The sequence below is a fragment of the Echinops telfairi genome, unplaced genomic scaffold (genome assembly GCF_000313985.2).
Source record: "Echinops telfairi isolate 266 unplaced genomic scaffold, ASM31398v2 ScPeMD7_27;HRSCAF=92, whole genome shotgun sequence".
In the NCBI taxonomy this organism is placed as follows: domain Eukaryota; kingdom Metazoa; phylum Chordata; class Mammalia; order Afrosoricida; family Tenrecidae; genus Echinops; species Echinops telfairi.
In genome coordinates this window covers 581,625-598,009 of record NW_022103924.1, presented here as the reverse complement: position 1 = coordinate 598,009, position 16,385 = coordinate 581,625, and the positions used below count along the sequence as shown (strand labels likewise).

The window sequence follows — 16,385 nt, the reverse complement described above, 5'->3', positions numbered from 1 at the left end:
GAAAAGGGAAATAAGTCCACAAAAACAAAGTGCTGCCTGCCTGGAACCTATATCAGCAAGGAAAGGCCTGCCTCTGGCGGTCTGCAGTAAGGACACAAAATGGTTATAGGTGGAAGATGATGGAACTGTGGCCTAAAACCATGAAGCTATTGGAATTGGGGAGTCACAGCTTACTAGAGGCTGCAGGCCAAAGGAAGCAATTGCAAGTGGTGAGCTTTCAGCTTCTCAATGGAGCCATCTCTGCCACACTCTCTCTGGAAAGCCATATTTTGCTGCAAATGCAGCTTTGACTCCCTACTCGGTCCCTGTTGGTCACACTGCAAAGATTATTATCAAGCTGAGTCTGCTAGTCACCTTTTCCTATTTGTAAAGGGTGAGCCCTTTATAGAGATGCATAGGGACATACACTTCAAGCTGAGATGCATTGTCATGGAGTGGAGAGACATCAATAAGAAAGTATAAATAAGCAAATTCCAGAGAAATTTGCTCTTGGCTGCTGCAGAGTACACTCCTACACACACTCATGAAGACACTGCATAATGAGATTGAACCATTGTGATTCCTACAATTTTCACCAGCTGATTTTCAAAAACAATACAGCCAGACCTTTCTTGCTTGCCCATCTTGGTCTGGAAGCGCCACTAAAACTTGTTCAGTATCATAGTAACATACAAGCCTCCACTGCCCGATGGAGATACATTGGTTGAGAATTCACCTGGGTCTTCCACTTGGAAGGAAGAAGTCTACCACTAAATCACCACTGCCTCCTTATAGAAATCTAAAGGCATGTAAATGGTATGACAAAGGAAACGTACAGCAGTGTTCAGTGAATTAGAGGCAGCTCTGATGGGAGCTGGTTTCACTGGGATGAGATTGGACCATAAAAGCCCCGGTAAAATTGACAAAGTGGGCATGATATTGAAGAGAACCAGGAGAGGCAGAGCCCCAAACTGGGCATCTATCAAACTACTACTGATTGTCAAATCCCTTGTTTCTTTGTTCTCTGAAGGAGAGGAAGCCCTCAGTAGGTTTTTGTGATCAACCTGAGTTGGAGTCATTTGAAAGACTAGTAGTAATCATCAACTGTGGGAATCCACTCTCTGGGGACACCTCTATCTAGGTCCAAAGATTATGAGGGAGACCTCTCTTTCTTGAATATTTCTAAGTTTTCCAGAATGAAACTGCTTGACAGAGGCAAAGGAAGTCTGGGAAATTTAATCTCCAAAGGAAATTTCTAGGAGTGCTTTGATAAATAGACAGTGAGTAACAAATGAAGATTACTATGCCTTATTAGACCAGCGGTTATCAACCCCTTTGGGGGCTGAATGACCCTTTCACAGGGGTCACCCGATTGATAACAGTAGCAAAATTACAGTTATGAAGTAACAACAAAAATAATGTTATGTTTGGGGAGGTCACCACAAGATGAAGAACTGTATTAAAGGGTTGCATAATTAGGAAGGGTGAGAACCACTGCCTTAGACCAAGCAAGTAATAGCAGGCTGCTGTCACCTGGGTGTGACCCCACGCATAACCAAGAGAGACACCACATGATTGCCTGGCTGCACGAAGCAGGCAGAGAACAGGAAAGGGGAGTGCAGGCAGACATTCATCTTGACTCAGATCACTCTGTGTAAAATTCTTCAATTATTTAATAAGACAGTGCAGTGAATTACCTAAAATAACACTTCTAGCTATCGCCTCTGTTACTCCCATAGATGATCTCTGTTTTTCTAATTCATCTGGGTAAGAAGTTGAGGGAAGATACTAATTGGATTATATGATTCAGCTGTGAATGATTGTTAACAGGGGGCTGATTGTGAAAGCCATCCTGCTGAATATAAAATGAGCTATCTCAGCAGCAGAAAAGGGAGTCTGATACCAGCAAGAGAGAAGACTGAGGAATGGAGCATGTCATTTGGACTCCAAGATCCCTAGGCATTGAACCCCCTTGGTCCAAGAGACAGCTTTGGACCAAGCAGCACTGGTTCCAGAATATGGAGCATTAGAGAGAACTTTGAACGTCCCAACGTACAGAACCAGTGCTTCAGAGCAGGGGGCTGGCCTGTGGAGTGGGGTTTGTTTTCAACTCCTAAGGACCCTATCTAGGGTTTTGGAGGCTTTGGAAATCTTTTTCTTTTCTTTAAATGTGTATTGCAATTTAGGTTTACATAGCAGATCACCATTTTTGCATTCAACAACTTGATTTCTCAATCTTCCCTATGACGTTCCCTCTTCCAATAGCTCCTTTCGCCCATCTTTTAGAATACTGTCTTTCCCTTCACCCAAGTGAACACCTTCCCTGCTTCCCTGGTAACCACCAAAATCTGTTTCCTTTTCATTGTTTTCTTTGTATCAGTGGTCTCAAGCAATATTTATCCTTTTGTGACTAACATCATTCAGTATCATGTCCTCCAAATCTAGCACGCCATGAGGTGTCTCAGACTTTCAGCATTATTCTTTAGCTATGCATAGTATTCAATGGTGTGCATGTACCAAATTGTATTTATCCATTCTCCCACCACTGGAAACTTGGGTGGTTTCCATCTTCTTGCTATTGCAAATAGTGCTGCACTGAGCATGGGAGTGCTGTGATCCTTATTTATTTCTGTGTGTACATGAGGAGCCCTGGTGGTGTAGTGGTTCCTTGTTGGACTATGATCCACAAGGTCAGTAGCTGAAATCACCAATTGCTCCTAGGGAGTAAGATGGATCTTTCTACTCCCATAAAGAGCTACAGCGTTGGAAACTCACAGGGCCGTCCTACAGGGTTGCTATGAGTTGGCATCAACTCGATAGCAGTGAGTTTGAGTCTTTGGAGCAGGGTAAGTACCAAGTAACACAATTTCTGGGTCATATGGTATTTCTATTCCCAAATGTTTGAGCAAGCACCAGCTTTCAACAGTGTCTACACTGTTTAACAGTGCAACCAGCTGTGCAGGAGGTTTCTGATCTCCCTCTCTACCCACTCCTGCATTTATTGTTTTCTGCTTATTTGAGCTTTCTGTCAGTGCCAGGGTGAGATGGTATCTCTTCATTGTTTTGATCTGCATTGATTTGATCTGAGAGATGACTACTGATTGCAAGCATCTCTTTTTATGGGTTCTGTCTGCCTGAATGTCTTCTGTGCTGCTGTACTCTTGCCATTTTTGTTGCTACTTCTCTTGATCTTGTCATCTCTGGTGTTACAGTTCTGTCTGTATCCCAAAACACCTTCCTCATTCTTTTTTTTTTTTTAAGTGTAAGTGAATTTTTTAAGTGTAAGTGAATGTTAAAAACAGAAACATCTAAACATATATTTCCCGACACATAACCTTCTTTGTTTCAATAATTGCAGTGGAACTTGTGAGAGGCAGAACTAGATAAGATGCTCTTGATTTTCTATGTTTTATAAGTCTTCTGCTTTTGACAAGGTACAGTCTACTACTTTCCTGTTGCTCTCTATTAGTGGATAATATTTGAGTTTTCTCTTGACAGAATTCGGGTTTACATAAGTTCTACCTTTCACAAATTTTACTATATAAATGAATACTCCTAATCCTAATATCTGAATGTCATCATGATATTTATACTAGCAAATACTGAGAAAAATAGGAAGCATATTCTTTAGCACTACATTATAATAACAAGAGATATGATATGATTAATAGCTACAAATATAATCTGGGAGAAAGATGAAGCTTTCTACTCCCATAAAGAGTTACAGTATTAGAAATCCACAGGGGCAATTGTATCCTACCCTAGAGATTTGATGGCAATGATTTTGGTATATATGTGATCAATGCTTACCAGGAAGTAAATGCTTTACAAACACCATCTGATTCAATCTTTACAATAACATTTTGGTAACATTCTTATTTCAAATTTATAGATAAGGAGATTAAGTCTACAAAGGCTAACTAATTTCCAAAAATTTGACATCTGGTAATTGGTAGATTTGAAGCTAGTAAATGAATCCATTGGCAGCAAAAGCTTTATGTATGTGTTTGCTTTAGTCATTAATTTTCTGCAAACTCTATTTTAAGAGATAAATTTAGATGTCTGTGAGTGAACCTGTGTAATCAATTCTCTTATAGGGTGTTCCTGATATGAGCATTAGTGATTGTGGGAGTTACATAATCTGGTGTCAACTTGAGGATTGAGAGTGTAGGGGTGGATTCTGGCCTGTCAATTGGGATATAGGCAGTGGCCCTCTCCTGAGGATTCTGGAAACTCCTGCAGTTCCTCCTTGGAAGGAGGAGACACACTCTCTCTTGGCTCACTCTCTTGGAGACTCTCTGGGCTCACTTCCTGCAAGACATTTCTGAGGAGAAGCCAGATGAAGCTACCATGAGGCAGTCAGAGTTTCAGAGCTGAAGGAACCTTGTGGAGACCCCTGCCAATGCTGAGATGCTTACAATGCCACTGGATCTACAAGACTTCCCACCCACTGGTCTGTGATCTTCCTGCATTTGGTGTCATTGCATGTGTTTCATGAGTCTGAAGAGGATCTTATGGATTAGTATTGGACATATGGGCTAATGTCAGACTTATGGACTTGATCTGAACTGGGCTGGGATGTTTTCTCAATATTCAATTGCTCTTGTATATAAACCTCTTTCTTATTCACAAAAAAAAAGTGTAAGTGAATTTTTATTGGGAAGGGAAGGTGCAAACTTAAACAGCAGCAGATGAAGAGTGAACAAGGAAGCTCTTGTCAGATGTACATGATGTCCATAATATACAGGGGGCATGTGACACCCCCTCCCCTCAAGCCAGAAATGTCAAATCCTTTTCATTCAATCGAATACTTCTGGATTCCCACAAACAAGGAATACATCAAGAACAAGGGAAAGTAGCTTACTGAAAGGAACCCCAAAAGAGCAAGAGAAGGAATGAAGAAATTACATAGAACCCTCTTTATTGTAATTAACCACATGTGCATCTCTTCACAGTCATACAAAACAGTCACTTGCAGAACACCCCGTCGGCATTTAGGTCTCTGACCCTTCTGCCACATCACCTTCTCCTGTACTGTCTGATGTCCATAATGTTAGGTTGTCTGTAAGCAACTGCAAAGGTGTGCTGTCTTTGTATGAGTCTTTATTAAGTGTAACAAGTTCTGCAATGGGTTCATCAAATGCTGCTTTACCCAGCGTTACAGACAAGCGCTGGGTTATTAAGGATCTCAGAGTAAAATATAGAGAAGTTCAGAGCCAGCCCCGGGAGGATGGGATGTGTAAGTTGCATCTGCTTCTTGCTGATATTGAAGGCTTCTTGGTAAGCTTTGGCCTTAGGAATTATCTATTGTTTGTTTTTTATCATCACCACATGCTGGCACAAGAAACCATCTTTAATTTCCCGATAGAAGACCTTACCCTCTCTATTCTCCAACAGTTCCAGGACTGCGGTGCAGATGGATTGCAGCTCAGACGCAGCTTTCTCCCGACAGTCCTTAATAAGTTGCAACTTCTTGTTGGAGGTATCGGTTTTCTGTTAGATGCTCGAGAAGACCCTACTCGTGGACCTGCGGGCCCCTGACCACATTCTTGCAGCCACAGAGCGGATATTGCGCTCCCTGTTGAGCAGCGTGGGGCTCCCTGCTTCATCACGGCCTTCGTGCTGGTGGCCAGGCACTCAGCCAGCTTTGCCTTCTGCATCCACTCCATCTTCTCCGTGGTGGACAGGCAGCGTGAGGGGCTCTGGGAACGGGAAGAGAAGAGACCTGGAGAGGCTTCGAGAACCAACCTGGATCAGGAAGAGCCCTCCCTCGAAAGCCTTCACTGTCTCCTCTGAGTCCCACCATTGTGGTGTGCTTTATAGATCATCTTTGTCTTAGATCTAGTAAGGTTTCTTTCCTGTTCTGGAATTAGCTGGCTTTCGAAGCCTAGTAGCCTGGCTTGAAACTGAACAATCCCCTTTAAGGGTTCCACAAACACTTATTTGCACAATTTCCACCCTGTAAAGAATCCATACATCTCATTTGCATTGTTAGCATGCCACCCAATCCCAAGACCACAAGCACTTTATTTCCATTCATGTTGTAGGAGTCACCGACTATGACTAGAAGGGCTATTAGTCCTTTGCTCCCCTGGACTTGGGCAACTGCTTTGTAGTCATTCTTTAGCTCAACTAGGAATTGTTTGCGAGGCCTGGTTTAATATTTAGTCACTGTGTTGCAAATAAAATTCTCAGATATGTGCAAACACAGAGAACCCAGATGAGGGAGAGGCACAATCCAGCAAGAATGAGGAGAATAGTGTGCTAGCTCCCCTTGAGGAAAGTATTCCTAGCCAAAGGTCCCTTTCCTCAGGGAAGAGAACCCATGACCAGGCTCCATGATGATTAGGTGCTCTGAAACCACAGATCTTTGGGGCACAACCCCCTGTGCTGCCATGAGTTTGATCTGCTGGAACTGCAATTTACCTTTCATGTCTGGCTCCTTCTAAGAACTTGCAGCCTCCCTTCTTGGTTTCTTTCTTGATATTGAAGATATAACCAGCCTGCACTTCACATCTCTTGGGTAAGCTCCAGAAAGCAAGGAGGCGGGAGAGGTATTGTGCCACTCTATTCAGCAGTGGATGTATTGAATAAATAGGTTTGTTGAGGACATGTGGGAAATCTCTGTGAGGCCAGTTAGGCTCTTAGTACAGAGTAGGTTGCATTTTCCTAAGTGAATGGCATCTATCACTTTGCTCACTCATGGATACATGCATGTACAATGCACAGATGATTCAGAGGGGAAAGAGTAAGAAGCCTAGATAGGACTGTAGAAAAGTCATAGCTAACGTCAAAGAGAGAGTGAGAGAGGAGAGAATGAGTAAGTGTGTGCGTGCGTGCATGCATGCATGCCTTGGGGCCAACAGTTTGATGGTCAGGAGACATTGAGCACCTTTTATTTCGTAGAGCTGATGACTTCCTTCTCTGAGTCAATTATGCATCTGAATACCAGCTATGACTACTGAGCCAGTTGTGCTGCTGGTAGCTGTAGCAGTGCTAAGGGCAACTTTGCCTGCTAGTTTTCTCTTCTGTGGTCTCCTGCCAACTTCTCTGACCCCAGGCAGAAGGAATGCCTCCAGGAGAGGTAGCAATACCCTTACAGATCTGTAAATTCTTCTACGTCTGCTATCCTACTTATGATCATCAGAGGGCACCATTCTGTTTGAAAGAAAGAAACTGCAAGACTGCCTGGGTCAGGTAAGGCTGAGTGTAACAAGCTAATGAGAAGATATGACTTTCAGCAAGACTGCCTGGGTCCGGTATGGCTGAGTGCAACAAGCCAATGAGAAGATATGGCTTTCAGCAAGTCTGCCTTGTACTTGCTTTGGGTGCATTCATATGCATAGCTTCTGAGAGCTGGACAGTCAGATATGAAGGGAACTTCAGAATCTCTCTTCTTATACTGTGCCCAGCAGAAAGATTCCTGAAGAGTTCTCCAGTGGTTCTTCTTCTCTATGATTACAAGTTGGAAAGTGTAGGGCCCACTTGAGTGTATTCCATAATCTAATCATTGACACCCAGTCTGTATTATTTTGTCTAGGATTGTTAACCCCTGTTGGCTGTGATTGTGCCCACTTAACCTGACATGCTCAATGGGGTCTAGACCAGATCTTAGCACCCATGAGATGTCACCCAAATATTTTTGTAAACAAACCCAACAGACAATGCTGAAATCTCACTTTTTTTTTAACACGGAACTTCTTTCAAGCAGATATTTTCTGGAAAGTATAAGATGCTACAAAACAAGTAGATTGGAACATTGCTCCCTTGGTATTTCCAACTGCTCTTGGGTGGAGGTGGTAAGTTCGTATGCAGAGGAGGGCTAAAACAGAAGGGCATGGCACGGGCTATTGGCCACTGAAGTCAGCTGCCTTGTGAACCACAGTCGGGAGAGGTGCTGAAGCTTATTTTCAAGAGGTTTGGCTGAGCTCTGTGGGCATCTGTTGGTAAACGTGCCTGTTATCCAGTATCACGCCACAGGGAAGAACCTGTGTCTTTCCCCCAGTGAGTGAGGATGCAGGGCAGCCTCTCCTGGCACATTCGGCAGCGAGTAGTAGGGACCCCAGTGGCTCATATCTTACTTCAAGTCTCCGTGGCATTCGTTTGCTCTCAAGAATGAGTCAGCTTTGTTTTCAGGGGAATCCCTGGACCAGTGCACAGGAGTAGAGGCAGTTGCTCTGCAAACGTTCCTGCAGCTCCCCTTAAAAGCAAGAGATTGAGCTGGATAGTGTGGTATTACCAGAATGAATCAGAGGCTTAGCCGACCCAAGTAGAGATGAAGCCTCTAGGAAATCCCCAAGAGAGTCAGGAAGTCCCTAAGGGACTCTCTGAAGATGGTGGGGATGGAGATTTGCTTTGTGCATACTGCATTGAGAACACTTTTCCCTCTGTTTTAATGTGTATCAATGGGCCTGTTTAACCAGCAACATCCTTCATAATCGTATGCTTTTTTTTTTTTCTCTAGTTGAGGAGAACTAGGGGCCAAGACAGCCATTCTGTGGACAACTTGCACTTGAGGTGATTGGTTGTTAATCCCAGCCATGGAAGCAGGGATTACCCAGTCTGTGGAATAGAAGCCCACAACCACAATGCTTGAACCAGAGGTCCTCTTGACTCTAGGGGTGACACCTTCTGCATGGTAATAAGAATTTTAGGCTGAGTCAGGGTGCAGTATAGCCCCGACGCAACACACAACCTTCCTCTAGTTCTTTAATGCTTCCTCCCACCCACTATCATCATCCCAATTCTACCATACAAATCCAGCTAGACCAGGGATGCACACTGATACAGATAAGACCTCGAAACACATGGAATCCAGGACAGATAAACCCCTCAGGACCAATAAGGGGAGCAGGATACTAGGAGGGTAAAGGGTGGGGAAGTGAAGTAAAGGGGATCTAATCACAATGATCAATGTATGACCCCCCCTCCCAGGGAGACAGACAGCAGAAAAGTGGGTGAAATGAGACAGCAGTCGGTGTAAGACATGAAAATTAATTTATAAATTATCAAGGGGACATGGGGGAAGGAGGCTTAAAAATGAGAAGCTGATGCCAGGGGCTCAAGTAGAAGGAAAATGTTTTTAACAAGATCATGACAACATATGTACAGATATGTTTGAAGCAATGGATATATGTATGGATTGTGATAAGAGCTGTAAGAGTCCCCAATACAATTTTTTTAAACCACAAAACAAACATCAAGAGCTGAAGTAGAAAGAAATGTTTGAAAATGATGACAACATATATACAAATGTGCTTGACACAATGGGTGGATGAATTGTGATTAGAGCTATACGAGCCCCCAATAAAATGACATTTTTTAAAAATTTAGGCTGCTTTCTCTCTCAACTAAGCATTTTTCTTATTTGTTGTAGGAACATATGCTACATAAAATTTATCATTGGGCTTTTTTCATTGCTGTTGAAAGTGGGCCCATAGCAACAGAAAAAACAAATTGATCTTTTTTAGGGTTATCAATATAGGATGTTGTTTTAGTTTAAAACAAAATCTTAGCTTTCCTTTCTAATCCTTTCCCCTCAGTGACCATATATTCTCTTCCCCACCCCCACCTTCTAACCCCTACCCTCAAGTAGACAGTTCCTTCACTTTTGCTATCATAAATATCTTCCATGTGTGCTTGCAACCAAATGTGCTTGTAATAAATATAGATGACTGTAATGCTTTCTGGATACTGCTTAGTGTTATTTATGATGTTACATAAAGTAAAAGTAACGTCAAGACCTGCCAGCTCTGAGTTTCTGAAAATATAGACATCACTGTCACAATCTGTTTCAGTGTCAACTATAGATCGACACTAAGGGCTGAATTCTCTGTAAATACTATCTTTCTCTTTTCAACTTCTTAGAAGTCTCTAGAGTTAATAAACAGTGTGAGGAGTAAAAAGAGAGAATGAGGTCAAAGAAAAAGCTCCTTGGAAGAGATGAGTGAGGAGAGATGAAAGTGTGGCCTACAGGAAATGCAGTGGAAAATCCATGAGAGGAGATGATGACTAAAGGACCCAGAGGTCAGGAACAGTTCTGACTGTAGAGGTGAAGAGAAGAGGGCAGGAGAGAAGATACAACTAATACAGCCTTTTAGCACCTGGCCAAGTGCCACCATGGCAGAATCAATGAGTGTTCTGAAATTCTGGGTTTGGCCAGCATTTGGCGAGTCATTTGAAGCTGAGGAAAGTACCGGCCTTTTTCCTTGAAGAGAGGCTGGAGATGACAGCTGGTGCATAGGCTCCTGGCTGCTATCCATCTATGGAGATCCTGAGGACAGGTGTAGGGGTGTGTATGTTAGGGGAGAGACAGCCGCTCACAGTCAGCACTTCAAGGTGTCCTCAAATAAGTGGGAGTGGCCTCCGATTGACCTAAGTTAGGAACTCTCCCTTGAGCAGTGCACATGTGTTTAGCAATATGTGTGACTCAGGGCCTCACTTCCTCATCTGGAAATGGGATAATGGCCAAAGCGTAGTAGTGGTAAAACCTGGCATCCCTCTGCACAGAAGACCTACGAGTTCTTTCTAAATACTCAATGTGCTTTCATAACTACTTCATCAGAACACATGCCAGCCCACCCCTGTGATCCCCCTTCACTCATTCCGATGCTCAGCATGTGTCTGTCCTCCCTAAGAACACCTAGATTACCAAGATGTGTCTTTTCTACCATGCCTTCATGTCCTTTCATTACCTCTGACCAAGAGAGGTTCAGAGTTGAAAGATAGTCAATAATTTGCATATTTCCAAATCTTGAATATCTAGTTCATATCTCATGTCCTCTTTGATGATGCCACCACCTTCTTACAACTTCACCAAATCCTCATACATCCAACTTCGACCTAGAGTGGAAGCTCTATCTGTGCTTTTCACGTATTGCTTGGTCTTAGTGCCCCTGTGGAGAGGGAAGCGTGGAGGCGAAAGCAGAGGTGGAAGGACCCCAGGAAGTCTGTGCCACTTTTCAGGACTGGAGTCTGATCTCTCTCTCCTAGGATCTCAAAATATTATCCTACAGAGGGTTCTCCCCAGCCCTGGGCTGGACCTAACTGGCGTCTCATGGATGGGTGTCTATACTCTGAATCAGACTAGAAGCTCTTGAGGTCCGGGGCAGTGAATTAGACCTGAGCAATTCAGTATGACTTAAAGCATGATTCCACATGACTATACCCTGCATTGCTTCTCTGTACAGGGATCTGGGACAACACAGAAGCAATCAAAGTTCTGTCAAGATATTGGATTTTTGTGACCAGCACTGCAGAGAGGATCACTGTGTGAGTATTGTGAAAAACACCCCCAAGTGATTCTGATAGGCAGTGAGAATTGAGTTTTTCTACTTCAAAGGAGTAACACTCAGAGATCTCCAAACTTTGATGTGATTATTGATTCAGCCTGTCTGGGCTGTGGTATGGGGGTCTACATTTCCTAGCACATCCCAGGCAGATGCTATTCACATGTGGACTATAGTTTGAGCAGTAAGGCCCAAGAATGAACAGAATACGCAAGAATGAATGAGAGATGGAAGGACACCAACTTTGGGCTCCGAACAGAACATGCTGTGTTCCGGTGGCCTATTCATCACCTCACCTCTGTTTTCCAGAAGAGGCAATGTTCCTCTAGTATAACCACTTAGCAGAAACGGAGCATTCTTGTCATTGCTTTTTTTCTGTATTCATTTGTTTATTTGAAATCATGTGCAATCCTGGAATTAAAAAAGAAAAAGAAATAAGTTAGGGATAGAGAACAATTGTAAGAAAAATAGTTTTAACCCTTCAGGACCAGTGGTGAGAGTGGCAATATGGGGAGGGTGGAGGGAAAGTGGGGTAGAAAGGAGAACCAATTACAAGGATCTACATATAACCTCCTCCCTTGGGGAAAGACAACCGAAAGGTGGGTGAAGGGAGACATCGGACAGTGTAAGACATGACAAAATAATAATAATCTATGAATTATGAAGGGTTCGTGAGGGAGGGAGGGAGGAAATGAGGAGCTGATATCAAGGGCTCAAGTAGAAAGCAAATGTTTTCAGAATGATGATGGCAACAAATGTACAAATGTGCTCGACACAATGGATATATGTATGGATTGTGATAAGAGTTGTACAAGCCCTCAATAAAAAATAGTTTAAAGAAAAATAGTTTTATTTGATATATACCCATAGAAAAGACAACGATCTTTTGGATCCTTCAGCTTTGAAACCTTTGTGTGTGACAGATTTCCGCTTCCGCTGATATCTGCAAGAGCAGAAGCCAAATGGCTAAACAGCACCTTTACTTATGCGTGGCATGTGGCAGGGTCATGACAGTCATGCAAACCAGGAAAAGCAGTACAGAAATCCTCTTGGCTCTCCCATGCTTTCACACACATACTGGGACCAAATCAAAAGCATCCCTGTATAATTAGCCTTCAGTGCTTACAAATTGAACAACCGGCATGTTTGAGAAGCCCACACTGGACATGGCCGTGCCATGAGCAGAAGACTATAGCTTGCTCAAAGGGCCTCTTTGCCACTCTCTGAAAGGGTAATGCAGCACCTATTTCTTGTGCTGATTCTTGGTCACCTGAGGTTGATAAAGCATGCCTCTGTTGAACTAGCAAAGGGCTGGGGAATCAGCAACAGTGAGTTATTGGGCTCCATAGTAGCAATGTATGGACTTATCTGTGTTACACATGTGTGTGAATACATGAGAGAATACATATATATAGTTGTATGTGCATGCACGTGTACTATATGTCCAAGAACTATGTGCTTTTATGCATATATGTATACCTATTTTGTGTGTCTGTATGTGAATGTGCACATGCATACATTTTTTGTGTGCTTGCATATCTAGTGCTGTTTCTTCACATGTGTCTTCATGTATGTGCATGTGAGTGTATATATGTAAGGGCATGTGTGAGAGTTAGAGGAAGCAGATAATAGGATAGTTTAGCACCATAAAAAATTCGTTATCCTATTGTGGGAGAAGATTATCTTATGGTGTGCTCTGTTACTCCACATTCCCAGGGAGTGCACTTATGGGACAGTCTGCAACTACTTTCCTTCTCCAAGTAAGACCGGATCTTTGCCATATTCTATTATTTAAGCAAGGCCATGGGAAAAATCTGTCAGGTCTTAAGGAGCCAAGATTCTGAAAGTTGACCTCCAGCTAAGATCAGGCTTTCTCTCAGGTTCCCTGGGTAATGGCTGAAACAGCATTCTGCAGGTGTTCAGTTCTACTCCCCTCCAGGCCATAGTCTAATTGGCTAAACCTATTCTTCTTTGTTTGCCTTAAAGACATTGTCAGCAATCGCTGTGGGGGGGAACTTGTCACTGAACGCAGGATAAGTGATGAGGACTGTATGTGAACCTGCCTCAGATCAAGTTCTGGACTTGGACTGTCTATGTTCTTCATGCCCCACCTACCCTCTCTGTCCTATCTCTTTATCTTACCTCTTAATCTATCTATATTGCAATCATGCCCCCTGTTAAACCCCTGTTCATTATGAGAGAGCTTGTCTCATTAATATAACATCCTGTAACTGGGAGAGTCTTTACAAATTCATTACCGTCAATCTTTTGTTTATAAGCAAAAATGCTTCTGGCTCTTTCTATAGTGCTAAGGCACTAAGTATCTGAGGCATAGAAGAGAAGAAACAACTTGTTGGAAGACCAGATTCAACATCAATTGACATATTGGGTACCTGAACCTGCAGGTAGTATGTGAGCTCAGACTTCTTAAAGACTATATTAAAGTTCAGAGAGGTACCAAGAATCTTGACGTCCCGGCTGGAAAGTGAGTAGTGGGTCAGAAATTCTAAATTCAGCCACACCCATCCCTGGCACTATCCCAGCCAGAACTCTGTACCCATGGCTGATAGGGATCAGAGTCCAGTGACAAGCGTTCTGTCTTGAAATACAAACCCTTCTCATTCTTCCACTGTAACCAACACAGAGACTAGTTCCCAGAAAAAGGTAGTGGCCAGTAAGCAGGCTGGACGGCACTTTGATGGCTTTGGAAGGTATGCACTGTGTGCTGAGGGGAAGTTGCTTCCCCTACTTGGAGTGGCTTTACATTTAGGCCTCACCCCACATGCAGCTGAGAATAATCCCCACGGAGTCACACCTTCATAAAAGTGCAACACTATGCAGTGAGACCAAAGGTGCCACTTGTGCCTTTCAAACTCAATGGGTGGCCCATGGGTAGCAGCCTCACTGCTTGGAATCAGCTGGAAATGCTGAGTCCTCAAACCTGCAGAAATTAGAATCCACATTTAATTGAATCCCCAGGACATTCTGCCTAGGGCCAATGGAGACCTTTTAGTCATGCTGGGAAGACAGAGGGTGGAAGGAACATCCCCAAGGAGACCTGCCTACCTTGAGGCACCCTGATCTTTCTCTGGCAAGTTCTTCCTTCTCCCAGAAAGGGGGGTCTCTGCAAAGTCCAGGCCTATCCTTCCTCAGTAACCATCAGAGTCTGTGCCTGACTTTGGGAGCTGATGTGTAAGGCCAGGCTGCACATCTGGGGGCCACCTCAGAAACTGGCCTAATGGAGGTGGAAAGCCACTTTAAAATGGTTTTCCCAGTCCCTGGGAGCCACAATTTGCAAATGGCCTGAATTTGAGGCCTTTATTTTATATTTTAGAGCACATAATTTAGTATTCAAATTTCTTCTTCCTAATAAAAAGAAGTGCATTAGAGGGACTCTAAAGATATACAATTCTGTTTCTTTGGAAAGAAGGGGTTTTGGCCACGTTGACTAGAGAAACAAATCCAAAGACACTCATATATGTAAAAGAGAGAGCTTTATATCAAGAAGTAATTAAATATTGAGAAAACATCCCAGCCCAGTCCAACTTGAGTCTATGAGTCTGACAATAGTCCCTAAGTCTCCCTTCAGACTCAATCACCTGCAATGATGCAAGATGCAGGAATATCACAGGCTGGTGAGTGAAAAGTCATGTGGATCCAATGGCAGTGGTAACACTGCATGGTTCTGGCAGCTCTCAGAGTGGCCCACAAACAGAAAGGTGAAGGCAGAGAGAAAGGCCAGCCTCCAGAGAGGTATATATCTCGATCATATCTCCAAGTGAGATAATCAGGCTGCGACCTGATTGACAGGCTAAACTCCATCCCTACAATTTTATATATCTGTGAGTTGACATGAAATTATGTAACCACCACAAAGGGAAACTTCCCCTACCTTACAAATATCAACAAGAAACAATGGCTGTGCCAGCCAGTATGTACAGACATTGTTCAAGCACTTTGCATGCATTTTCTTCGCTAGGTTTTCATTCAATCTGATGAGGTAGGTACTATAATTGCCCCACCTTACAGATGTAAGTAACATGACCCAGTCACATAGCCAGTAAGTAGTACATTCTATGACAGACCTACCTCCACAAGCTACCATGCTCTCACCTTCCCAGAATAAGCCAAGAGTGAGTTGAATGCTGTGCCTGCTTGCTCTCAAGCAGTGTAGAGAAAGTCTAGGGACAGCATTACAATGTGTGCCTGTTCTGCCTTTCCTCCTTCAACTTGATATCATCATTGCTTTTCCTTATTATCAGATTCATTCAATAGTGTCATTTTCAGTGATTCTTTATAGCTTTACTAACTCTTGTCCATAAAGCAATAGTTATATATCACACGATACATCAATAAGTCTTTTTGCTCTGAAACTATTGCATTAACTCTGAAAAACAGGATTTCAATGCAGACAGTTACAAGCTTTCTAACTCTACCTTACATTGTCTTTCCTGGAATTTGAGTCACGGATATTTGTTCCAGTGTCGGATATTTGCTCCAGTGTTTAATTATGGACATTCTCAGCAGAAGGGCCATAAGGAGTATGCTAGAACAGGGGAGAGAAGCTAAGTCCAAAAATAGCCTCAACTTGAGACTAGCCTCAGCCTCGTCTATCAGGGAGCTGGGGCTAAGTCATGAACTGTACCCTAGAGTTGATTACTGTGACCAAGGATGGTTCTTCAGAGAAGGTACACTAGTGATTGGCTAGCAGTCAACATGCTCAACAGCTGGGTAATCTAAGCAGGTTACTGACACCATCCACTGCAATCCCTGGACAGTCCGACCTCAGTGTGCTGAGGTATTGGCTCCTCCAGCAAACTAGGGCAAGGGTGCCCTGATCTGCACTCTTAGACTTAAACATAGCCATATGCTATGCTTTGCTTTGGCTAGTGACAGGGGAGAGTAAGGGGGACTTAAAGCCTGCCCAATTCAACCCTGCATGGAAGAGGAATGTCCCTACCCATCCAGGTACTGCCGCCATCCCCAAACAGTTCATGTAAAGAGATAATCTTAACAAATAGGCCATTTTTAGAGACTAGGAAAAAACATTGTGTCAGTCAGGGTAGACTAGAGAAACAAAGTCATAGACATTCATATGTGTACAAGACAGAGTTTTAT

At 43.2% G+C, this 16,385-nt stretch overlaps 1 pseudogene; it reads right to left on the bottom strand.

Annotated features, from left to right (window-relative positions):
* Positions 1-4,973: 4,973 nt before the first annotated feature.
* Positions 4,974-16,385, bottom strand: part of LOC101640631 — a 46,016-nt pseudogene continuing 34,604 nt past the window's right edge.